We start from the raw sequence: 27836 nt of genomic DNA, 5'->3' as shown, positions 1-27836 counted from the left end.
AGAAAAATCAGGTTACTTGTCCAGAGTGGTACAGCTAGAAAGTCATGGGAGGCAACAGTGAAATTCCAATGTGTGGTCAATTTCCATCACATGCCCCAAGGCTCAAGACCTCCATAACCAGGATCCCAGCAGGGAAGGTGGGGGGGATGGAGGGTGCTGTGATGTGGTGGGCGTTGGTGATGGTAATATACTTCCAGATGATTCTGTTAATAAGCCTTGGATGGAGACCTGTGCACCCTATCGGGCTGCCTCTTGGTCATTCATTTCCTCATTAGATGAGTGACGTTTTCTTTCTTCTCCCCGTGACTCACATTTCCCAGGATTGCTATCTCCTTTCTGATCTGTAACTTGCCCTCTGCACACCATGATAATATTCACTGAAAACTGGTTCCCTGAAGTCTGAAAAGCTGTGCCCACGTATCTCCCATCTGCTGCTGACTTCCCTCCTCCCCACCTCTGGCCACATTGGGTGAAGCTCCAACCCCTCCCTCGTCCCTCCCCCCACTACAGGGATACCCAAGTGCCTGCTCTTGCCTTGGTGCTCAGTTCTTGCCTCTGTAGGAGGGACTCAGGACAGATCCTGGTTTCTACTTCCTCCCCACTCACTCTATGAGGTGGAGAAGGGTGTCGGGGGCGGGGGGGGGGGCGCGGTGTCGGGCAGTGGTTTTTTTTTAAACATTAAGCTGGCCACTGTAACCGTTTCAAATTGTACTGCTGAGTGGCATTTAGCGCATCCACAACGTTGTGCAATATTTACCTCCAGAACATTTTCATCTTTCCAAAGGAAACCCTGGACCCATTAAGTAGTCACTCTCCATTCCCTACTCTTCCGCCCCACCCCGCCCTGACAAATGTTAATCAGCTTCCTGTTTTGTTTTGTTTTTTTTTTAATACAGCAGGTTTTTATTAGTTATCTATTTCATACATATTAGTGTATACATGTCAATCCCAATCTCCCAATTCATCCCACCCCCACCCCCTCCGCTTTCCCTCCTTGGTGTCCGTACGTTTGTTCTCTACATCTGTGTCTCTATTTCTGCCTTGCAAATCTGCTCCCTGTTTGACAGTGTTTTGTGCACTCACTACATGCCTGGCATTGTGCTAATCCCATCATACACAATATCTTATTAATTATCGTGAAAGCAGCTCTGTGAAATTGGGGTTCTTCCTTGCGTTTCCAGATGAAATGATGGAGGCTCAGAAAGAAGAGATTTCTGTGAGGTCAGAAAGCCTGTGAATGGCAGAACCAGGACCAGAACCCACAGCCAAGTGCTGTGTCCAACCCCTGCTAACTGATGACCAAGGTCTGAGGCCTTTCCTCTGACGAACGTGGCATAGGTTTGAGTGACGCCTAAACCCATATTCTTTGCATTCGGAAGGTCAGCGGTCACAAAAAATGCAGTAAGCACATGTTCAAATAAATGACTTATGCTTTAGGAATTTTCCAGGATCTGGGTTGCTCGCTTAAGGGAAGCAGCTCGGTGGCAAGATCCCAGATAATGTGACCCAAGACGTTATTGGCTGCCTTTGCAAATCTTGGGACAGCACACAAGGCAGCAGAATAAGAAGAAATGGAGGGACTCCAAATGTGCCCCAGGCTGAGGGGTTCCATGAAGGGAAAGGCTCTAACAAGTGCCTGATCCCTAGTTCTTGTCTGTTGGTCACTTAGGAATCTCTCTTCAAGAGCTTGGGCTCCTGGTTCCCAGGACAACGTAGATTGACTTCTCCGGTGGTTCCGGAAATGGAAGAAGAAATTGCAATCTCCTTGTGCACAGAAAGAATGGGGGTCTTTATTAGATTTAACAAAAAAGTTATAATTGACATGTAATCAACATTTTCCTGGCCTCTGTGCTGTTAAGGCAGATACTTTTTGGATACTCATACCTGTATCCTACCAAACATATTAAAATGCATTCATATACCACATCTAATATAATTTACAGAAGTATAGATTTCATATATGGGTTTTAATTGACTGGTTAACCTATTACATTTTATAGACATTTAAACATTTATAATTTCAATTTTACCATTTTATTTTAGCGTTTTGGACAATACATTATTTTTTCTAAGTCGCAACTAAAATTCCATAAGCCCTTCAAGTCAGGCACTGTGCCCACGGGTTTACTGACTACCCTGGTTTGTGGGCCTCTCTGGATAATCCTGCATCAACATTGTCGGGTAACGTTCTTCCCACTGGTCTGAATCTGACCATCCTTATCATTCAGCCAGGCAGAGGGGTCCCTTTTCGCCACATCCTTGATGATACTTGTTTCTTGTCTTTTTGATCGTAGGCATTCTGACAGGCATGAGGTGATATCTCTCTGTGGTTTTGATTTGCACTTCCCTGCTGATTAGTGATGTTGAGCGATCTTTTCATATGCCTGTGGGCCATCTGTATGCCTTCTTTGGAAAAATGTCTATTCATGTCCTTTGCCCATTTTTCTGAACTTCATATGAATGGCATCATATTATAGGTACTCTTTTGTTTCTTGTTTTCTTTGCTCAGTGTAATGTCTTGTAAGATTCCCCATGTTGTTGTGTTTATCGGTAGCTTGTTCTTTTAAAATCCTGGGTAGCATTCCACTATGTAAATACACAGCGGTTTGTTTATCCTTTTATTTGCTGATGAACATTCAGATTGTTTTTAGTTTGGGCTATTATGAACACAACTATTATGAACATTTGATACAAGTCATTTGTGGATATATGGCTTCATTCCTTTTCGATAAATATTTGGAATAGAATTTCTGAATCATATGGTAAATACATGTTCACCTTTGTAAGAAACGGCTAAATCGCTTTCCAGAGTGGTTGTACTTCGTTGCACTCCCATCAGCAAAGTATGAGAGCTCTCGTGGCTGTACGTTTCTGGCAACACTTGGTTATTATAAGTCATCTTAATTCCAGCCATTCTGGGGACTTCACTGGTGGAGCAGTTGTTAGGAATCCACCTGCCGGTGCAGGGGACACGGGTTCGAGAAGATCCCACATGCCACGGAGCAATTAAGCCCATGTGCCACGACTACTGAGCCCACTAGCCACAGCTGATGAAGCCCGTGCCCTCTAGAGCCTGTGCTGCACCGTAAGAGAAGCCACCGCAATGAGAAGGCTGCAAACCTCAACGAAGAGTAGCTCCCACTCACCACAACTAGAGAACACCCATGCGCAACAATGAACACCCAGTGCAGCCAAAAGGAAAAACGAATAAATAAATAAAATAAATTCTAGCCATTCTCCTGGTGGGTATTAATTAAAACTGTGGTTTTAATTTTCATTTTCCTGATGACTAATGATGTTGAGGATGGTTGGTCATTTGCATATCTTCTTTTACGATGCGTCTGGCCAAATCTTTTACCCACTTTTTATTAGGTTGTTTGTCTTCTAATGACAAGCTATTGGTGTTGCAAATATTTTCCCCTCATCGGTGGTTTGCCTTTTCATTTTCTTAATATAATTTTGAAGCACATATTTTAAAACATTTGGATAAAATCCAACTTACCATTTTTTCCCCTTATGGTTAGTGTTTATTTTTTTCCTAGCCAAGAAATTTTGCTTACTGCAAAGTCACAAAGATATTCTCCAATTTTTTTTCTAGAAGCCTTATAGATTGTGTCGAAATTCCATTTTAATTAATTTTTGTGTATCATGTGAGGGTCAAGGTTTATTTTTTGCATTTAGACATATGGTTGCTCCAGCAACATTTGTTGAATAAACTATTCTTTCCCCTACTGAATTGCACTAGTTAAGCCACTGCATGTGTGTGGGTCTATTTCTGGACTCTGCTATGTTTCACTGATTTATTTAACCTTATGACAAGACCGCACTGGCTTGTAGTTTTTAATAAGTCTTGAAATTGTTTAGTGCAAGTTCTCCAACTTTGTTTTTCTTTTTAAGATTATTTTTTGCTTTTTCTAGGTCCTTTCCATTTCCATCTGAATCTTAGAATCACCTTGTCCACGTCTATAAAAACACCTGCTAGGCTTTTGACAGGGACGGTGTTGAATCTACAGATCAAGTTGGGAAGAACTGACATCTTAATGTTGAGCCTTGCAGTTCAGGATCTTGCTGGAGCTCTTCATTTATTTTGATCTTCTTTAATTTCTCTCACACTGTTTTGTAGTTTTCAGTGTGCAGGTCTTGCATGATTTTGTTAAATTCATTCAGAAGTATTTCAAGGTTTTGGATGTTCTAGTAAATAGAATTGTTTTTTTAATTTGGCTTGGATTTCTTTCCTATGCATATATGTTTTATTCATGATAAAGGTGATACTACAGAGTAGTGGTAAGAAGACAGTATTTTTTATAAGTGATACTGGGGCAAATATACAATTGTATATTCATATGGAAAAAATGAAACTTTTCCCCTACCTTACACCACATACAAACAATAAACCCAGGTAGATTGTAGATCTAACCAGGACAGGTAAATCAATACAGCTTTGAATTAGAAAAGCTATCTTAAATATAATATCAAAAACATTAACCACAATACACATATACAATGGAATATTACTCAGCCATATAAAGGAATGAAATTGGGTCATTTGTAGAGACGTGGATGGACCTAGAGACTGTCATACAGAGTGAAGTAAGTCAGAAAGAGAAAAACAAATATTGTATGTTAACGCATATATGGGGAATCTAGAAAAATGGTACAGATGAACCGGTTTGCATGGCAGAAATAGAGACACAGATGTAGAGAACAGACGTATGGACACCAAAGGGGGAAAGCAGGGCAGTGGGGGTGATGGTGGTGGGATGAATTGGGAGATTGGGATTGACATGTATACACTAATATGTATAAAATAGATAAGTAATAAGAACCTACTGTATAAAAAATAAATAAATAAATATTTAAAAAAACATTAACCACAAAATAAGGATTGATGAATTGGACTGCATTAAAATTCAGAATTTCTGTCTGTCAAACGACACCATTAAGAGAATGAAAAGGTATGGCTTGATTTTTTTTTTCCTAGTATATAGCAATACAATTGATTTTTGGATCCTATAATCTTGCTAAATTCACATATTGGTTTTAGGATATATTTTTGCAGATTCCTTAGGCCTTTCCATGTAGCTAATAGTGTTATCCTCACAGAGAAACAATTTTACTTCTTCCTTTTCAATATATTTGCCTTTTACTTCTAGAACTTCCAGTTCTAGAAGTTTACTAGAACTAGAAGTTCTAGTACAATATTTACTAGAACTTCTAGTACAATATTTAGTAGAGTTGGCAAATGATGGCATCCTTCCCTTGTTCCCGTCTTAGAGTGATGGCATTTAGTCTTTTACCTTTTTTTAAAATTTTTTTTTGCGGTACGCGGGCCTCTCACTGTTGCGGCCTCTCCCGTTGCGGAGCACAGGCTCCGGACGCACAGGCTCAGCGGCCATGGCTCACGGGCCCAGCCGCTCCGCAGCATGTGGGATCCTCCCCGACCGGGGCACGAACCTGCATCCCCTGCATCGGCAGGCAGACTCTCAACCATTGCGCCACCAGGGAAGCCCAGGAATTTCACATTCTTAATCATGCAACTTCCATAACAGGATCTCTGCTGATAGTTCATGGTTGTATCTTATTTTTAGATTGCTCCTTTTACCTTTTTGTGAAATTATTCTTTACTCCTATTATGTTGCCATATATAATATCTTGAGTGAAATGACTATTGCAACGTTAGCTTTCTTTTGTTTATAATTTGATTAAATGCTGTTATTGGATAGGCCTTCACTAACTAACTTAATAAAACAGTATTCCCACTTTAAAAAGAAAAAAGGAAATTGAAGTTAGATGTGTTAAGTGCTTTCGTCAAGATCACGCAGCCCAGAAGGGCCAGAGCCTGGATCCCAATCAGGATGGTTTGAAACACAAAATGCTTTCGTAAGGCTTCAAAAGTTTATGCCAGAAAGAAATGTGCAGGGGTGTTGTTTTTCACTGTGGAATTTTCCACCGTAACATCTTTATTCCAGTGATGACAGGCTTGCAAAATCAATGTAACATGTAGTCTCTTACCATAAGTGCTAGACATAGGACCTCTCTCAAGCCTTGCGTGGACTGGAAGATGTGTATCTGTGGAGCTGTGTATCTGTGGCAGGGCAGAGGGAAACATTCAGGATATAGAGACAGAAGATGTGGGTTCAAATCTTGGCTCCACTAACTGTTCACAATGTGTCTTTGGCAAAATCCCTTCACAGCTCTGAGTTTCACTTTCCACATCCATAAGACAAAATAAAACCTGCTCTCAAGAGAAAAGCAAGGAACATGGGTGTGAAACCAGTTTGGAAACCACAAACACAAGACGTCAGCAGGATGACTGGGAAATGTTTGATAAAGAAGAAACTAGCAGCAGGGGAGGGAGAGGCGGAGCTAGACTCAATGCAGAGAAGGGAAAGGACTTTGGCTATGAAAACAGAGGCGGCCAAAGCTAGAAGCATGGTGGGTAGGTGTTGCTGGAATCAATGATTTTCCCAGTTTATATAGATTTTCCATTCTATATAGTACCCATCATGTGGGCTTTGTGTCTTCAAGGATCTCCATGGGTTTTCCTCCTAAATATCTCTTGAATCCTGAAATTCTTTTCCTCTCCCCCGCCAGCACGCTGTTGAAAGCCATCATTTCCCACCTAGATTATTGCCGTGTCATCAAAATGATATACGTGGTTCCTATGTCTCCTCTTGACGCACTCCCCTCCACCCTCATTCTCTGCCCTGCAGCCACAATGATCTTTTAACAATAAAAATTTGATCACCTAACTTTTTAGGTTAAAGTCTGTGTTTGTCTCCTAGGGCTGATGTAACACAGTACCACAAACCGGTGGCTTAAAACTATAAAAATGCATTTTCTCACAGTGCTGGAGGCTAGAAATTCAAAATCGAGTGGTTGGCAGGGTTGGTTCCTTCTGGAGACTCTGAGGGAGCTTTTGCTCCAGATCTCTTGCCTCGCTTCTGGCGGCTGCGGGCAATCCTTGGTGCTCCTTGGCTTGAAGATGCATCACGTCAGTCTCTGTCTCTGTCTTCGCAGGGCTATCTTTCCTCCGTGTCTTCACACAGCCTTCTCCTCTCTGTGTCTGTGTCCAAATTTCTCTCTTTTTAGAAAGGTACCAGCCTTTGGGCGCCTGACTCCAGTATAACCTCATCTTAACTCGATTACAAAGACCCTACTGTCAAATTAGGTCATATTCTCAAGTTTTGGGTGAATATAAATTTGGGGGAGAGGCTACTCAATCCAGCACAAAGCCTCCCTTCATTTAACATGTATTGCGTTCCTATTCCCCTCCAGCCTCATCTCACGCCTCTTTTCCCCAAGGGCTTCATCCTGTTCCTCAAATGTGTTAAGATCCTTCCTACATTGGCCTTTTATGGTCCTTGCCCAGCACGCTTTTCCTCTCTATCTTCCTTTGGATAGCAGCTCAGCCAATACACCCTGTTTTATGCTCCCATGTCATTCCTTTCCCTTCCTCTATGGCACTTACCACAGTCTGTAATTATTCATTCATTAATGTGATTGATGTTTGCCTTCTTCTTGACCTAATACACAGGACGCTGTTTCCTTTCCCTCACCATTCTACCCCAGAGCTTAGTGCGGTGTCTGGCACATCGTGAGTGGTCAAGAAATGTTTGTGGGGACTTCTGTGGTGGCTCAGTGGTTAAGAATCCGCCTGCCACTACAGGGAACACGGGTTCGAGCCCTGGTCCGGGAAGATCCCACATGCCGCGGAGCAACTAAGACCGTGCGCCACAGCTACTGAGCCTGAGCTCTAGAGCTCTCGAGCCACAACTACTGAGCCCACGTGCCACACCTACTGAGGCCCGCGCGCCTAGAGGCCGTGCTCCGCAACAAGAGAAGCCACCGCAGTGAGAAGCCCGCGCACCACGATAAAGAGTAGCCCCCACTCGCCGCAGCTAGAGAAAGCGCGCGTGCAGCAACGAAGACCCAACGCAGCCAAAAAAAAAAAAAGAAATGTTTGTGGAGGAAATGAAGTCATTCCTGGCATTGATGAGGCTGGGGGTACCTCAAGATAAAAGTCAGAATTGGGTGTTAAGATGATGGAGGTGACAATGACATGTATCCCCAAGTTGCCTGTCTGTGTAGAACTTGTGCCTGTGATTCTTGATGGGGTGGTTGACTAGACTTGGCTCTGGCCACGTGTTTACCTGAGCTACAAACCTGGACCAGACACTGCCCTTGATTCCTCATTTTCTCTCGTTTCCCACATGCAACCTATGATCACATCCTGGGGATGCTGCCTGTCAGCGTCTCTGGGTCTCTGCCATCACTGCCCAGACGGAGACCTGTATCATCTCCTGCCTCCAAGATAGCCTCCTTGCAGCCATTCTTGTCCCCTTTCAATTTCTTCTCAACACTGTAAGCAGATCAATTATTCTAAAATGCAAATTTAGATAAGTCGCTATATTAGTTTGCTGGGGCTACTGTAACAAAGTACCACGCCTTGAGTGGCATAAACAATGGAAGTTTATTTTCTCCCGGTTCTGGAGGCTAGAAGTCAGCAATCAGAGTGTCGGCAGGGTTAGTTCCTTCTGAGGGCTGTGAGGAAAGGGTCTGCTCCATGCCTCTCTACTTGGCTTGTAGATGGTGGTCTTTTCCCTGTGTCCCTTCCCATCCTCTTCCATTTTGCACATGTGTTTGTGTCCAAATTTCCCCTTTTAATGAGGATGCCAGTCATGTTGGATTAGGACCCACCCTGAGGACCTCATTTTAACTTGATTACCTCTGTAAAGACCCTATCTCCGAATAAGGTCACATTCTGAGGCCTGGGGACAAGGGCTCCAATATATCTTTTTTGGGGGGGACACAGTTCAACCCATTAACAGTCACTTTCTGCTGCATAAGCCTCCCCATTACCCACAAACTAAAGGGCAACTCCTTCCTAAGCTTACTGAGCATCCTACGGCTTGGCTCCTGCTGGGCTGTGCATCTCATCTCCTGCTTCCCTCCCTGTTCTCTTTCATGCCAGCATTCTTTCCTTCTTCTTGCCTTGGGGACTTACTGTTTCATCTGTTTGAAATGCTCATTCCCCCTGTTTGTTAGCTCTGGTGGTTGGCGGTCACTCAGAATAGACACGCCATCCTTTCAGAAGCCTGGCCTGTCCTTTCTCCACCAGTTCCGGATCAGGCACCCCTTTGGCACACATAACACAGAACTGAATCTCATTACTTGCTAGGCTGTCTTCCCCACTTGAGCTGTGCAAGGATGTGGACTGCGTCTGGATCTTTCCTACACCACCCAACCTGGCGCGATGCCTGGAACAGAAAAGTCCCCTGATAAATATTTGAAAAAGGGAAGAATGCCTGGATGATTTTGAACAGATGTAAGGAAGAATTGCAGTGGACATCAAGGCGCTGTCTCAAGAGCAGCATCCCATGTCATTCACCACGTGTGGGTGGGGCAGAGTCCACGCAGGAAGAGCACGAGCCTTCTCTCCTGGAAGGCGCTTTTTGATTTCTCATTGCTTCAACTTTAAAACAGACACAGAGGGGCTCTGAGCTGAAGAAACCCTTAGAGATCATGTAGTCGAATTCCCTCATCTTAAAGGAGGGGGAAATTGAGGCCTGGTGGGTGGAAGGACCTTATTATCATGGCATTTTTATTGTTTGAGCCAAGACTGGAACCCAGGCATCTTGGCTTCTCACTGAAGCGAGGTTATGCCTTGCCTGTTGCAGAGGCTGAGAACATGGTCTCTGGCCCACTTTCTAGGTACGGGGCCCTGTCTTCACCAGGGAAGTGGTCGAGGCCAAGTTACTTAACCTCTCTGGGGACACAGTTTCTCCACCCATAAAGTGGGCTAACAAGCCAAAGTGTTGATAGTGATAAAGGACAACTCTACGTTATGCAGAGGTGAGATTGCTTCATGCAGGAAGTGTTTCCTCTTTATCTAGTTTCTCTCCAAAACGAGAATGAGAAAGTTCAATGGAGGGTCCCTTTGCTGATCTGACCTCCTTTATATCACCTCTTTCTTATCATGACATGATATTATTGCCGTTTAAACAAAACTCAGTGATGGTGAGTTTTGATGAACACCAGAGCAATAGATTTTATTACACTTTTCTTAGTGATTAGTGTTTTAATAATACAAAAATGTATGTCCCCTTTTTAAAAATTCAGATATTACAAATATGCACAAACTGAAAAGCACACATTATTTCCTTCTTCTCCAGTCCATTGTTCTTTCCTAGAATTAACTATTTTAAATGGGAGGTTTTCTTTCTGGGTATGTAATCTCCCCAGATTCACAAACATATATACTTGTCTATATACACATTCATATATATATATATATATATATAGGTTTACCTTAACAGGCTTACTCCTAAACATTTTTCCCTTTATTCATAATGGCTTTTCAGGTCAGTGATAGAGATATAGAGATATACCTCATTATTTGTAACTATTACATGTTATTTCTTTCTATGGAAAAATTGCACCATTATTTATCTAATTCCCTATTGATGGACATTTAGATTGTTTCTAATTTTTCTAATTTTTTACTATTACAAACAATGCTGCAATCAGTGAGTGTCTGTATACAGGTAGCTTTATACAGCTCATATAGTATTACTATAGGCATGAATCCAAGAAATACAAACAATGGGACATAAGGAGTGATCAGAAATTTTCAATCATGCAGCTTCTCACATAAAGACCAGGTTGGTTTTCTCTAGGGGGTGCTTATTAAAATGCAGATTCACCGGCCTCACGTAAGACCTACTGAGTAACACCTCCAGAAATAATGTAGGAGAATAGTAAATGATAAAATATTAATATATAAAATAAAGTCTAAAATCACGGAGTGAACAATAGAGAATAAAGGATGAAACAAAAGTAACGGAATAAAGTCCTTGTCTGGAGCACAGGATTACACTTTACTTCCCAGAGCAGCCCAATATGTCTCTGTCTGGTTCTGGAAGCTCCTAGTTATATCTGCCTTCAATGTTCACATATGAGTTTTAACTCTCTCCTCAAAAGCTACTGAGAATAGTTCTAAGTACATACAATAAATCTTTCCCTGGGAAGCAGACAGATCTGAATGGTGACAACCGGGGAATCCCTAAGGGGAATTGAAGCTAAGCAAGGGGACAAGAGGAGCCAGTGCCTGTGAGGCACACATACCAGATGACCAGGGTAGAGACCCAGAGGCAACTCAGCCCCGTGCACACTGGCCTGATCATCGGGGCAGTTGTGCGCTGAGCTACTAGGCCACTTGGCTAAGCAGGGCTAAGCCTTGGGCTTTTATTCACTACAGAGCCCGGAACATTCTGCTGTCAAAGATATGGAAGAAGGAAGAGGCATGATCCCCGCATAACTGTTGGACCAGACATATTCCTCGTTTGGTGGAAGTTTCAGTTTTATAAGAGTCTCATCTTGTCACTGTCTCTGTCTCTCTGCTTCTCTCTTTTTCTAAATCATTGCAGTGACTTTCAAAAAGCCAGTTCATCACAGAAATTTCATTGAAATCAGAAGGATATTAAGGGAATCAAAAGTCACCAGTCAGGGCTTCCCTGGTGGCGCAGTGGTTGAGGGTCCGCCTGCCGATGCAAGGGACGCGGGTTCATGCCCCGATCCGAGAGGATCCCACGTGCCGCGGAGCGGCTGGGCCCGTGAGCCATGGCCGCTGAGCCTGCGTGTCAGGAGCCTGTGCTCCGCAGCGGGAGAGGCCGCAGCGGTGAGGGGCCCGCGTACCGTAAAAAAAAAAAAAAAAAAAAAAATCAACCAGAGAGAAAGGAAAGATTACGAACAAAGGAAAGATAATTAATTAGGCTCTCTGACAGAAGATTTCTCAGCAACAAAAGACTCTAGAAAAGAAGAAAATATCTTCTAAGTGCTGAGAGAAAATACTGAACCCAAATTTTATAGCCCTTTAAACTATCCAAAAAGAAACGTTTTGACATAGGCAATTCTCTCTTCCATGGAATGTCATCTCATCACCTCAGGGCCCAAATTCAACCCCACAAGCTAACTGGTGAAAGGCTACTCATCTTGAGGGCTCAGTCAAGTTTCATTTCTGTTTCAAGTTCTCATTGAATCCCTGCACAGTTTATCACTAGACAACTTTTCACTCTTCAATTCACTTTGTAACTGCTGTTTTTACCTGTCTCCCAAAGTAGACTGTTAGGACACTTGAATATGTATGTTTACGTGTATACACACACAGATGTATATATCCATACACACGTATGTACATATATACACATATATACATATACTAATTATTGGCTTCTTTATACCTAGCATAGAGCCTGGCAATTAGCGAGTAGATACTATTTGTTAAATAAATGAAACAGATTTTCTATTAAAGGGCAATAGGCCTTTAAGTTAATAGCAAAGCTTTTGAGGTCAGACTTACATGGAATGTAACTCCATTTCTGCCACTTATTAGCTATGTGATATTAGACAAGTTATGTTTTCTCATCTGTCAAATAGTAATAAAATGGTATCTACCTCAAAAGGTAGTGAAGATTTAAGGAGAAAAATCTCCTGCCAAAACAGTGATTTTGGAAGAAACTGAACCTTGTGGAAGCAAAGCAGGAAGCAACTTTTTTCATGTCACTGCTTTGAAAAATCTGTATTAAGTCCTAAAAACCCCAATTCAATTGAATATCAAAACTTTACATCTCAAGTAATTTAAACTTTTCTTCCTTTCCCAAGACGAATACTCTTATTTATAAACCTGTATTAGGGAAGGAGGGATGTGGCTGACTTCATTACTGCAGCATCTTATCCATCCTACCTCTAAGTTGTCTCTGGCTACTGCAGTGTCAAAGAAAAAAGGAAAGGAAAGGTAAGGTCTCATTGAGTGGTACCATTGGTACAGATTGCAAATACAGCATCTTTCCCTCGGAGCATCACATGAGCCCACAGGTGATGATCGCCGCATTCTTCCCAGATTCCCAGACAAGACTAATTCAAACACTGGCTGATCACTTAGATCCCTCCTTCAGGACAGGCATCTGACTGTACCCCTCTAGACTTCGTCTTCTAAGATTGCCTCACCCTAACAAGAAGACTTCTTGGGTGGGGTGCCTTTCAAGATGACACAGCTCATGCCCCCTCCTTGGATCCAGTTAGCCCAAGGAAAAACCCGTACATCTTGTTCCAACAAATTCTGGAAATACAGCCTTCTCAAACTGTTCTCCATGCACTGGCAAGAACTGTACCTGGACCCTCCTCAAATGTTCATTAAGGCCTTAAATAATGTTTTTAGACGCATTTTAGTTTCCAAACTTGTTTCTTAAACTATTTTTTCATTATTGATTTCTAAGGTAATAACATTGTGGCCAGATAATTACATCTCTATGAGATTAGTTCTCTGAAGCTTTCTGAGACTCACTTTGTGGCCTAACATGTGGCTAAATGGACCTGTGGAATACAGAAAGTGACAGCCCCAAAGCAAACTGACAATTTTTAGAATTGAGATGGCATTCTTGGTGAATGAGGATGTATTATTCACTTAAATATTGTACCATAACTATACACAGATATTTTAACTTGTGATATACTCATATTACAAAGTAGCTGAAAGCAGAACCCCATGCATCAATAAGCTTAAGTCTTCAAGACATCATGTTAACTGAAAACTGCCAGTTCAGGATGTTAGAAAAGTACGACAGATGAAATTTTAAGACATGAAAATGCTGTATTATTTTTGTAAAGCAGATATAATATATATTATGACTACTTTATTTAGGACAGTGGGTACCTTCTTTGGGGAAGGAGGAAGGATAAAGAATAGGCTAGAGAAGTAGTTTGGATTTTAATTGTATGAGTAGCAGTTTATTTTTCCAAAATAAGAATTGAAACAAAAAGGGCAAATGTTAAGTTTTGTTAAAGTTGACTATTACATATATGTGTTTCATTGTCTTGGTCTCTATATCTACATTATGCAAATTTCCTATTAAAAACATAAACAGTAAAAGCAAGGGTAACTACTGAAATATAAGAGCATTTTCTTATATTTTCTTTATTCTTTCATAAGGCTAAGCACACCTTTCTAGCTCAAATAGTTAATTCAATCACACACTCAGCATCAGGACATTCAAGCCATTATATCATGGAGAATTCAAAATTAGGTCACATTTACCTTAGAACAGGGAGAACCAGAGATTTAGCTTCAAAACAATTTTCCAAAACCTTATGGAAAAAAGAAAGATGTCACAATACATGTGCACTATAACTGTCAGACCTACAAGAAACCAGTGAGCCAAGAAGTTTCCCTAAATTGTTTTTCCCTAATCTCAGGTATATCCCATGTTTCTAATTACTGTTCCTATTTCTCTCTCACTCTAGTAAGTTCTATAGTGAGTTTCTGATGGAAGCTCTTTCTTTGGGGGCTGATTCTAGAGATCTAGAGCCAGAAAAATATTTTAGACAGGACTCTGGAATAGGAGGGAGAAATCTTCAGCAAGACTGTAAAAGACAAAGGTGGAGGATCCATAATTGCCTGTACTCCTCCAGCCTCAGGAGCCCGGGACCGGATTAATCATACTCCTTGGTTTACGCTACATTTTCTTCGTTGGGCTGAGCATCACCTTCTTGCTTGCTCCCTTGGCTTTGAATATGATTATAAACAACCATTAACTTACTGTTCAACACAGAAACTAGAACTTCGATTATAATTCATACCTACTTCTATGAACATTCTCCATCACCTCTCCCCGTCACTCCTTGCCTAAGGTAACCAACATTCTGAATCTCGGGGTAGTCATTCTCTTTCCTTTGTTAATATATATTTATATTTGATATGTATCTGCTATTGGTATTCCAAGAAGAATATTAAGTTGAAGATGACACGAAATTTATAAAAGGATAACACATTTTAAGTAATTTGTGGTGACCTGATTTTATGCCTCAATATTATATTACTTAGATTCACTGATACTATTGGTGATAGCTGTTGTTCATTTATTTTTCATTGCTATATAATAGCCTTTTGTGTGGCTACACCACAATGTATATATCCACTCTCTGTGATGTGTCTTCGGGCTGTCTACTTATGTCTGCTCCACAGAGTATGGACATAAGTTTATATTTCTGAGCTCCAAGTTGCTAACTCTTTTACATGGGCAAGTGTCTTGACTTGTCTGAGCCTCAGATTCCTCCACCACAGAATAGACTTCGAAACTACTTTTGCAGAGTTGTTAGAAGAATACAATAAAATGCCAATTAGTGTTTTAAAAAATATAATTCATATCTTATACTCTATCAACTATTTGCTCCACTTCATACACTTAGTATAATCAAATATAGTTTACTTATAAAATAATCAATTCAAAGTTTTGCTTCCAAGGTTACCAACGAACAGTCTTCACCATTTGCAGTGGTATGGAACAATGTTGGTAGTTTTAACAATAGTAGTAGTAATAAGTAACATTTTTGGAGACCTTGCTATATGCCAAATACAGTACAAAGCACTCTGCATGCGTGATTTTATTAAACCTGTATTTTATTAAATACTATTTTATTCTCATTTTACAGATGAGGAAACTGAGGCACAGAGAAATTAAGAAACTTGCTTTAATACTGCGCAGCTAGTCAATGGCAGAGCTAGAATTCTAACACAGAGACTTGGACATCGTTATGACTTTCTCTCAACCCTTCTTAATTTTCCTTCTCTAATGACGGCTTTATTAACCACTATCCCCCACATTCTTGACATTTGGTTTTTTTCTAATCTCCTTAATGCTGCAAAATTATGAATTTCTTCTTCCTTCTCTCAGTGGTTAGCTCTTTTCTATCTACAGTTTTTCTCTTCTTCTCCCTTCTCCTTCACCATGCAAGGTCCCCAAGAGCAAACCTGAAAAACCTATTTAGTTCTAGAGCCTCACTGACCAACTTAATACTGATTATTCATAAATCCATATCTCCAAACCTTGCTGACCTCACTGCTACAATAAAGGGCTGAAGGATCCATGCTATAGTTCTGGTAAAAAATGAAGTACATAGTGAAGCAGAGTATATAGGGAGGGTTAATAATATAGATGAAGGACCCAGAAAGAATAATGAGGATTGGAAGAGAAAAAGAGACACAGGGACCATCAACAGAAAAGCAGGAAAGGCGGTGGAGTATGGAGCAGGGAAGAAAATGTAGATCTAATTACTACAAATCAGTCACAATGGAGATTTTTGATAATTTATAAAAGCAACTGCAAAGACTACTTTTCTCACAAAGCACAACTGTTACTTTGAATAGTGATGGGCAACTGTAATCTGTGCCTCTGGAAATATATGAGAGGAGAGAGAAGAGAAGGGTTAGGTTTTAAAAAATTTATCTGAATACCTGAATCTGCCTATGGTTCCCAGTAAATAATTTTGGCTAGATCAAGGGCAGAAGGTAATCACATGATCCAGTAGGTCGTTTATTTATTGTCCACTTATTGATTGATTTATCTGTTCTACAAATATTTCTTTTCTATAATGGGACATGAAGACACACTACACAAAGACTCTGCCATGAAGAAACCACAGTATGGAAAGAAAGGAAGATCAACATTGGATGAAAAGCAGCATGATAAGTGATGCAACAAATATAAGCAAAGGGGCTGGTGGAACTTATTTGGAGCAGGTCCCATCTCAGCCTTAGGTGAGGTCAAGGATGGGCTGAGGTCATGAAGAGATTTCCAGGTGATAACAAAATCACAGCAGGGTGTAACACGTAAAAACTCTTCTAGTTGATACCAAAACTGCCCTCTGTTTTACTTAGAGAACAGCTGGCATTCTGAATGAAGTGAATCTGTCTGTGTGCCACACTGTCTGTGTGCCTGTGTGTGCATGTGTGTGTGCGTGTGTGTGCATATGTGTGTATGTTGATTATAAGCTGCATGTATGTGACAAAAATTCAGAAAATAATGATTGGAAAGCAGAATTTACTCTCAAATGGGAGTTTCTTCTAAACTTTCATTCTGGATGTTCCATATTTCTAAAAATAATTGTGTGGTTTCCATGAAGAGATGATTGAATGGAATGCTGAGCAGAGACATAGAAATGAAGACACAGTGGAGAAAAGAATAAATGGGAAGGGGAAACAAAGAAAGAATGCAAAGTGGTGGGAATGAGAGAATGGAAATGTAGGATGGAAAGAGAGTACAGAGTGAATGGATGAATGGAAAGAAAATAAGGAAATAAGAGGAAGAACTTTTGAAATGAGAAGAGGAGCATAATTGAAGATGGAAAACTTAATGACTGGGGCAGAGATAATGAGCAGAAATAAAGATTTGGGGGAGAAAGGAGGAAGGCATGTGAATGATGACTAGGAGAAAGGTGGGAATGTAGAAAGGGAAGAAGGGGGGCTTCCCTGGTGGCCCCGTGGTTGAGAGTCCGCCTGCCGATGCAGGGGACACGGGTTCGTGCCCCGGTCCGGGAAGATCCCACATGCCGCGGAGAGGCTGGGCCCGTGAGCCATGGCCTCTGAGCCTGCGCGTCCGGAGCCTGTGCTCCGCAACGGGAGAGGCCACAACAGTGAGAGGCCCGCATACTGCAAAAAAAAAAAAAAAAAAAAAAAAAAGGGAAAGGGAAGAAGGAGAGCAGAATGGGGGGTCATGATATGGTGTAAATGAAAAATAACTGGTCAGGTGTGAAAAATGGAACATCAGAGTAGGAACAGAAAGGAGGGCTGGTGAGAGAGATTGTTAGGGTGAGGAAAGAGAGGGGAATGGCTGTGAGGACCTAAAGGAGAGAGGATGATGTTAAACAGGATGGATCCAGATGTTAAACAGGATGGATCCAGACAGGTTATTGATCAAGAAAGATAAAAACTGGTCAGGGGGAAACAAGATGTAGAATGAAGTCTAGTTTCCCTACCCACACACTCACCTGGCAAGAAAGGACTTCTCTGACCCTGGACTTTGTGACTCCAGCCTTCTGTCAGATTTCAGGGATCTGGCCATGGTGCTGAAGGACAAATCAGTGCATGGGGCTGGAAGTCAGGACTAGGGAGTCGAGGTGAGATTTAGAGATTGTGGGGTCCCTGAGATCTTTCCTCTAGAGCCACATGGGGGAAAGTCAGGTACAATGCCTGCCATTGCAGGGGCAAGAAAGTATGGACATACTCTCAAGGGAAGTTTAAACGCACCTCAAGTCCCTGGCAACAACTTCATGCCACTGATACTGATAGGATGGGAGACTACTTCATCAATGCCCAGACCTCACAAATGGCAGACACTTCTGTCTCATCACCCAAATCATTCACTCGGTCATCACTTTATTTTCTTCCTGTGGAATAATAAGCATGATATAATGGCCCAACATATAGCTCTGGAGCCAAATAAAAGTAAATATAATGCTGAGATCTACCACTTACAAATTCTGTGAATTTGGCAGGTATTTAACATCTCTGAGCTCTAGTCTATTTTTTTCTAGTCTGTTTATGTATAAAGTGCTAATAACACCAAAATTTTAAATAAATGATTGCTTTAAGGATTAGAATGTTATCTATAAAGTTCTGATTATAGTGACTGGAGACGAGCTGGTTGATAACGTTGTTCATTGACCAAGATGAAAAGGGGACACATTTCTCCAGGACGGAAATGGCTCTGAGGTATATGGAGGGTAGTGATGACAAAATACTAGTTAATACATGTTGTGTGTTGACTGTGTGACAGACACCATGCTAAGTGTTACATGCTTTGTTCATTTTGTGCCCACAACAGCACTTTGGGGTTAGTACTTTGAAAGGCAGAATAGCTTAGTGTTTAGGCTAATAGACTGGGAAGTTATAACCCCACCTCCACCGCTCACCAACTATGTGATCTTGGGCAAAAATCTTAACCTATATGCACCTCAGTTTTCTCATTGGTAAATGGGGGTAATAACAGTTCATACCTATAAATGAGATTTGTAAAATGCTTAAAACAGGCCTTATACGTAGGAAAAAGCACACAAGAATTGCTATTCCTGTTGAAATATTTCAAAAGTAGATCACTGAGGTTCTCCACAGTCTTAATTTAACAAAGATTCAGAGCTGGACTTGAATTTAAAATCCCCAATATTAATGCCACCACTAAATGATTTAGTTTCATTTAAACAACATCATATGTCTTTTAATTAGTGTTCTTATTTGAAATGTGTCTACAACACTGGCTAAGTGTTACATGCTTATAGGGATGCCATGTAGTAAAAGGCTCAAATAATAATTGTTCTTGTTGCTGCCACCATTACTGCTACAATCACTGTGGGTATTACACAACCAAAGTGAATTCAGGTTTTTCAGATGTTGGTAGGATGCACTTTGAAAAGCTCAATTCCTCTATTTGACTCTGTGCTCCTGGAGGGAAGAGGCTGTGGTTCATTAACCTCTGTATCCAGTGCCTAGCATGGTGTCTGGCACAAAGCAAGCACTCAAGAAAGAGTGGCTGGATAAATGGCCAACGAGTGACAATCCTTCTCTCATTCAGCCTAATTCCTTACCCAATGAAATGTCCTAGCTTGAATATCATTCTCCAACCAAGTGTTTACCAAGAGTAAATATTGATGGGATTAAGGGTTTTTTTTTCCTCATTATTTCCTTTGTTTTCACAATCAATTAGCTAACCCATTCTCCAATCTTATCACTAGGATAATTAAACACCCATAATCCATAAAAAAATAGGGATCCACGTGTTATTATCTTTTAAAATAATAAAATACGCTTTCACACAATTTTATGGTGCTTTAATCCTATTCATGTAAGTGAGACAGAACAAACACAGTGATCAGCTGATTAAATCATGGGAGGCAGGGACTCAGGCCTATGTTTGATCTTTGGCAGCAAGTAATGTAATGGACTCTGGAGGCCTCTTTTTAGAAGCCTAATTCATGAAATTCCAGAGCTTGTACTCGTATATTTATTTACCATGGCAATTGCAACAAAATAACATAAAAATGAGATCACCCAATTTTGATGTTGTTAAGGAATTCTACATACCATCAAAATGGCTTGTCTCAAAGCAAGCATGAAATAATTGTCCAACATCTTTTTTTTTTTTCCCAACATCTTTAATATGTCTATTGAACAATTTACGTTTAAAGACTAAACTCTTCGAACTGAAACATATTTTATAAAATAAGTCCTTAGTGTCAACTTTTTTTAAGTCATTGAAACTTTGATACAGCATGAAGAAAACAATTTAGTGTGACAGAAATTAATTCACAACTTTTACTCTTCTGAAAGTATTAGCTTATTATCAAGAAAAGGTCTTTCCTAGTTTGTACATTCCAATTTAAAGAAAAATGGAAACAATTATAAGAACTTTGATTTGTTATGAGTTCACTTTTTTTTTTTTTTTTTTTTCCTTCGGTACGCGGGCCTCTCACTGCTGTGGCCTCTCCCGTTGCGGAGCACAGGCTCCGGACGCGCAGGCTCAGCGGCCATGGCTCACGGGCCCAGCCGCTCCGCGGCATGCGGGATCCTCCCAGACTGGGGCACGCACGAACCCACGTCCCCAGCATTGGCAGGCGGACTCCCAACCACTGCCACAAGAGAAGCCCCACTTTTTTTTTTTTAACAAGAGAAAAACAAATTCATTTACATGTGCATTGAGCATACACAAGGGAGAACTCAGAGATGAATACCTCAAAGGGATGGTTGGAATTTGGGGTCTATAGACCTAATTCACTAGGGGAAGGGGAAGGGGAGAAAGGGCATTTATAGAAAAACAAATGACATCTTGGAAAGATCAAAGGGACCTTAGAAGAACCAATGGGGGATATGTCAGTCTTGTGACAAAGTCTGTTTGGGTGTAATGAGAAGATTACAGTTGCTTTGCAGAAGAAGATTTAGTGACTTTTGAGATCTTTGGGGAGGCTCTGCTTTTAGGCAGATATGGGATTTCAGAAACTAAATGCATTCAGCTCAAAATCATTTTGATGCCCAATCCCAAAGTACTGACATATACACACTACTATATGTAAAATAGATCATTAATAAGAACCTGCTGTACAGCACAGGGAACTCTACTCAATACTCTGTAATGGCCTATATGGGAAAAGAATCTAAAAAAACAAAAAAAGAGTGGATATATGTATATGTATAACTGACTCACTTTGTTGTACACCTGAAACTAACACAACACTGTAAATCAACCACACTCCAATCAAAAAAAATTTTTTTAACATCTTTATTGGGGTATAATTGCTTTACAATGGTGTGTTAGTTTCTGCTTTATAACAAAGTGAATCAGTTATACATATACATATGTTCCCATATCTCTTCCCTCTTGCGTCTCCCTCCCACCCTCCCTATCCCATCCCTCTAGGTGGTCACAAAGCACCGAGCTGATCTCCCTGTGCTGTGCGGCTGCTTCCCACTAGCTATTTCACGTTTGGTAGTATATATATGTCCATGACACTCTCTCGCTTTGTCACAGCTTACCCTTCCCCCTCCCCATATCCTCAAGTCCATTCTCTAGTAGGTCTGTGTCTTTATTCCCGTCTTACCCCTAGGTTCTTCATGACATTTTTTTTTTCTTAGATTCCATATATATGTGTTAGCATACGGTATTTGTCTTTCTCTTTCTGACTTACTTCACTCTGTATGACAGACTCTAGGTCTATCCACCTCATTATAAATAGCTCAATTTCATTTCTTTTTATGGCTGAGTAATATTCCATTGTATATATGTGCCACATCTTCTTTATCCATTCATCTGTTGATGGACACTTAGGTTGCTTCCATGTCCTGGCTATTGTAAATAGAGCTGCAATGAACATTTTGGTATGTGACTCTTTTTGAATTATGGTTTTCTCAGGGTATATGCCCAGTAGTGGGATTGCTGGATCATATGGTAATTCTATTTTTAATTTTTTAAGTAACCTCCATACTGTTCTCCATAGTGGCTGTATCAATTTACATTCCCACCAACAGTGCAAGAGGGTTCCCTTTACTCCACAGCCTCTCCAGCATTTGTTGTTTGTAGATTTTCTGATGATGCCCATTCTAACTGGTGTGAGGTGATACCTCACTGTAGTTTTGATTTGCATTTCTCTAATAATTAGTGATGTTGAGCAGCTTTTCATGTGCTTCTTGGCCATCTGTATGTCTTCTTTGGAGAAACGTCTATTTACGTCTTCTGCACATTTTTGCATTGGGTTGTTTATTTTTTAAATATTGAGCTGCATGAGCTGTTTATATATTTTGGAGATTAATCCTTTGTCCCTTGATTCATTTGCAAATAGTTTCTCCCATTCTGAGGGTTGTCTTTTTGTCTTGTTTATCGTTTCCTTTGCTGTGCAAAACCTTTGAAGTTTCATTAGGTCCCATTTGTTTATTTTTGTTTTTATTTCCATTACTCTAGGAGGTGGGTCAAAAAAGATCTTGCTGTGATTTATGTCAAAGAATGTTCTTCCTATGTTTTGCTCTAAGAGTTTTATAGTGTCCGGTCTTACATTTAGGCCTCTAATCCATTTTGAGTTTATTTTTGTGTATGGTGTTAGGGAGTGTTCCAATTTCATTCTTTTACATGTAGCTGTCCAGTTTTCCCAGCACCACTTACTGAAGAGACTGTCTTTTCTCCATTGTATATCCTTGCCTCCTTTGTCATAGATTAGTTGACCATAGGTGTGTGGGTTTATCTCTGGGCTTTCTATCTTGTTCCATTGATCTATGTTTCTGTTTTTGTGCCAGTACTATATTGTCTTGATCACTGTAGCTTTGTAGTATAGTCAGAAGTCAGGGAGTCTGATTCTTCCAGGTCTGTTTTTTTCCCTCAAGACTGCTTTGGCTATTCTGGGTCTTTTGTGTCTCCATACAAATTTTAAGATTTTTTGTCCTAGTTTCGTAAAAACTGCCATTAGTGATTTGATAGGGATTGCATTGAATCTGTAGATTGCCTTGGGTAGTATAGTCATTTTCACAGTATTGATTCTTCCAATCCAAGAACATGATATATCTCTCCAACTGTTGGTATCATCTTTACTTTCTTTCATCAGTGTCTTATAGTTTTCTTTTTCTTTTTAAAATGATTCTTACATAGTTGTTTCTTTTTTTTAACATCTTTATTGGAGTATAATTGCTTTACAATGGTGTGTTAGTTTCTGCTTTATAACAAAGTAAATCAGTTATACATATATACGTGTTCCCATGTCTCTTCCCTCTTGCATCTCCCTCCCTCCCACCCTCCCTATCCCACCCCTCTAGGTGGTCACAAACCATCGAGCTGATCTCCCTGTGCTATGTGGCCGCTTCCCACTAGCTATCTATTATACGTTTGGTAGTGTATATATGTCCATGCCACTCTCTCACTTTGTAAAAGCTTACCCTTCCCCCTCCCCATATCCTCAAGTCCATTCTCTAGTAGGTCTGTGTCTTTATTCCCATCTTACCCCTAGGTTCTTCATGACCTTTTTTTTTCCCTTAGATTCCATATATATGTGTTAGCATACGGTATTTGTTTTTCTCTTTCTGACTTACTTCACTCTGTATGACAGACTCTAGGTCCAACCACTTCACTACAAATAACTCAATTTCGTTTCTTTTTATGGCTGAGTAATATTCCATTGTATATATGTGCCACATCTTCTTTATCCATTCATCTGTTGATGGACAGTTAGGTTGCTTCCATGTCCTGGCTATTGTAAATAGAGCTGCAATGAACACTGTGGTACATGACTCTTTTTGAATTATGGTTTTCTCAGCGTATACGCCCAGTAGTGGGGTTGCTGGGTCGTATGGTAGTTCTATTTTTAGTTTTTTAAGTAACCTCCATACTGTTCTCCATAGTGGCTGTATCAATTTACATTCCCACCGACAGTGCAAGAGGGTTCCCTTTTCTCCACACCCTCTCCAGCATTTATTGTTTCTAGATTTTTTGATGATGGCCATTCTGACCGGTGTGAGATGGTATCTCATTGTAGTTTTGATTTGCATTTCTCTAATGATTAATGATGTTGAGCATTCTTTCATGTGTTTGTTTGCAATCTGTATATCTTCTTTGGAGAAATGTCTATTTAGGTCTTCTGCCAATTTTTGGATGGGTTTTTTTCTTTTTTTTTTTTTTTTTGTGGTACGAGGGCCCCTCACTGTTGTGGCCTCTCCCGTTGCGTAGCACAGGCTGCGGACGCGCAGGCTCAGCGGCCATGGCTCACGGGCCCAGCCGCTCCGCGGCATGTGGGATCTTCCCGGACCGGGGCACGAACCCGTGTCCCCTGCATCGGCAGGCGGACTCTCAACCACTGCGCCACCAGGGAAGCCCTGGGTTGTTTTTTTGATATTGAGCTGCATGAGCTGCTTGTAAATTTTGGAGATTAACCCTTTGTCTGTTGCTTCATTTGCAAATAGTTTCTCCCATTCTGAGGGTTGCCTTTTCGTCTTGTTTATGGTTTCCTTTGCTGTGCAAAACATGCATGCCTTTTCTCTCCCTAGGTAGGTTTATTCCTAGATATTTTATTCTTTTTGTTGCAATGGTAAATGGGAGTGTTTCCTTAATTTCTCTTTCAGATTTTTCATCATTAGTGTATAGGAATGCAAGAGATTTCTGTGCATTAATTTTGTATCCTGCAACTTTACCAAATTCACTGATTAGCTCTAGTAGTTTTCTGGTGGCATCTTTAGGATTCTCTATGTATAGTATCATGTCATCTGCAAACATTGACAATTTTACTTCTCCTTTTCCAATTTGTATTCCTTTTATTTCTTTTTCTTGTCTGATTGCCGTGGCTAGGACTTCCAAAACTATGTTGAATAATAGTGGTGAGAGTGGACATCCTTGTCTTCTTCCTGATTTTAGAGGACATGTTTTCAGTTTTTCACCATTGAGAATGATGCTTGCTGTGGGTTTGTCGTATATGGCCTTTATTATGTTGAGGTAGGTTCCCTCAATGCCCACTTTCTGGAGAGTTTTTTAAATAATAAATAGGTGTTGAATTTTGTCAAAAGCTTTTTCTGCATCTACTGAGATGATCATATGGTTTTTATTCTTCAATTTGTTAATATGATGAATCACATTGATTGATTTCCATATATTGAAGAATCCTTGCATCCCTGGCATAACTCCCACTTGATCATGGTGTATGATCCTTTGAATGCGTTGTTGGATTCTGTTTGCTAGTACTTTGTTGAGGATTTTTGCATCTATATTCATCAGTCATATGGGTCTATAATTTTCTTTTTTTGTAGTATCTTTGTCTGGTTTTGGTATCAAGGTGATGGTGGTCTCATAGAATGAGTTTGGGAGTGTTCCTTCCTCTGCAATTTTTTGGAAGAGTTTGAGAAGGATGGATGTTAGCTCTTCCCTAAATGTTTGATAGAATTCACCTGTGAATCCATCTGGTCCTGGACTTTTGTTTGTTGGAAGATTTTTAATCACAGTTTCAATTTCACTACTTGTGATTGGTCTGTTCATATTTTCTATTTCTTCCTGGTTCAGTCTTGGAAGGTTATACCTTTCTAAGAATTTGTCCATTTCTTCCAGGTTGTCCATTTTATTGGCATAGAGTTGCTTGTAGTAGTCTCTTAGGATGCTTTGTATTTCTGCGGTGTCTGTTGTAACTTTTCCTTTTTCATTTCTAATTTTATTGATTTGAGTCCTCTCCCTCTTTTTCTTGATGAGTCTGGCTAACAGTTATCACTTTTGTTTATATTCTCAGAGAACCAGCTTTTAGTTTTATTGATCTTTGCTATTGTTTTCTTTGCTTCTATTTCATTTATTTCTGCTCTGATCTTTATGATTTCTTTCCTTCGGCTAACTTTGGGTTTTGTTTGTTCTTCTTTCCTAGTTCCTTTAGGTGTAAGGTTAGATTGTTTATTTGAGATTTTTCTTGTTTCCTGAGGTAGGCTTGTATATCTATAACTTCCCTCTTAGAACGGCTTTTGCTGCATCCCATAGGTTTTGGATCATCGTGTTTTCATTGTCATTTGTCTCTAGGTATTTTTTGATTTCCTCTTTTATTTCTTCAGTGATCTCTTGGCTATTTAATATCGTATTGTTTAGCTTCCATGTGTTTGTGTTTTTTACATTTTTTTCCCTGTAATTCACTTCTAATCTCATAGCGTGGTGGTCAGAAAAGGTGCTTGATATGATTTCAATTTTCTGAAATTTACTGAGGGTTTATTTGTGACCCAAGATGTGATCTATCCTGGAGAATGTTCCCTGTGCACTTGAGAAGAAAGTGTAATCTGCTGTTTTTGGATGGAATGTCCTATAAATATCAATTAAATCTATCTGGTCTATTGTGTCATTTAAAGCTTGTATTTCCTTATTAATTTTCTGTTTGGATTATCTGTCCATTGGTGTAAGTGAGGTGTTAAAGTCTCCCACTATTATTGTGTTACTGTTGATTTCTTCTTTTATAGCTGTTAGCAGTTGCCTTATGTATTGGGGTGCTCCTAGGTTTGGTGCATATATATTTATAATTGTTATATCTTCTTCTTGGATTGATCCCTTGATTATTATGTAGTTTCCTTCCTTGTCTCTTGTAACATTCTTTATTTTAAAGAAGTCTATTTTATCTGATATGAGTATTGCTACTCCAGCTTTCTTTTGATTTCCATTTGCATGGAATATCTTTTTCCATCCCCTCACTTTCAGTCTGTATGTGTCCCTAGGTCTGAAGTGGGTCTCTTGTAAACAGCATATAGATGTGTCTTGTTTTTGTATCCATTCAGCAAGCCCATGTCTTTTGGTTGGAGCATTTAATTCATTCACCTTTAAGGTAATTATCGATATGTATGTTCCTATTGCCATTTTCTTAATTGTTTTGGTTTTTTTTTTTTTTTTTTGTAGGTCCTTTTCTTCTCTTGTGTTTCCCACTTAGAGAAGTCCCTTTAGCATTTGTTGTAGAGCTGGTTTTGTGGTGAATTCTCTTGGCTTTTGCTTGTCTGTAAAGCTTTTGATTTCTCCATCGAATCTGAATGAGATCCTTGCCACGTAGAGTAATCTTGGTTGTAGGTTCTTCCCTTTCATCACTTTAAGTATATCATGCCTCTCCCTTCTGGCCTGTAGAGTTTCTGCTGAGAAATCAGCTGTTAACCTTATGGGAGTTCCCTTGTATGTTATTTGTCGTTTTTCCTTTTCTGTTTTCAATAATTTTTCTTTGTCTTTAATTTTTGCCAATTTGATTACTATGTGTCTTGGCGTGTTTCTCCTTGGGTTTATCCTGTATGGGACTCTCTGTGCTTCCTGGACTTTGGTGGTTATTTCCTTTCCCATGTTAGGGAAGTTTTTGACTATAATCTCTTCAGATATTTTCTCTGGTCCTTTCTCTCCCTCTCTTCTCCTTCTGGGACCCCTATAATGCCAATGTTGTTGCGTTTAATGTTGTCCCAGAGGTCTCTTAGGCTGTCTTCATTTCTTTTCATTTTTTTTTCTTTATTCTGTCCCACAGCAGTGAATTCCACCATTCTGTCTTCCAGGTCACTTATCTGTTCTTCTGCCTCAGTTATTCTGCTCTCAATTCCTTCTAGTGTATTTTTCATTTTAGTTATTGTATTGTTCATCTCTGTTTGTTTGTTCTTTAATTCTTCTAGGTCTTTGTTAAACATTTCTTGCATCTTCTCTATCTTTGCCTCCATTCTTTTTCCGAGGTCCTGCATCACCTTCACTATCATTCTTCTGAATTCTTTTTCTGGAAGGTTGACCATCTCCACTTCATTTAGTTGTTTTTCTGGGGTTTTATCTTGTTCCTTCATCTGGTACATAGCCCTCTGCCTTTTCATCTTGTCTAACTTTCTGTCAATGTGGTTTTTGTTCCACAGGCTGCAGGATTGTAGTTCTTCTTGCTTCTGCTGTCTGCCCTCTGGTGGATGAGGCTATCTAAGAGGCTTGTGCAAATTTCCTGATGGGAGGGACTGGTGGTGGGTAGAGCTGACTGTTGCTCTGGTGGGCAGAGCTCAGTAAAACTTTAATCCCCTTGAC

Source organism: Leucopleurus acutus, assembly GCF_964270905.1.
Source record: "Leucopleurus acutus genome assembly, chromosome: 7".
NCBI classification, from domain to species: Eukaryota; Metazoa; Chordata; class Mammalia; order Artiodactyla; family Delphinidae; genus Leucopleurus; species Leucopleurus acutus.
The sequence above is the reverse complement of the archived record's forward strand: the minus strand, read 5'-3'. Positions refer to the sequence as shown.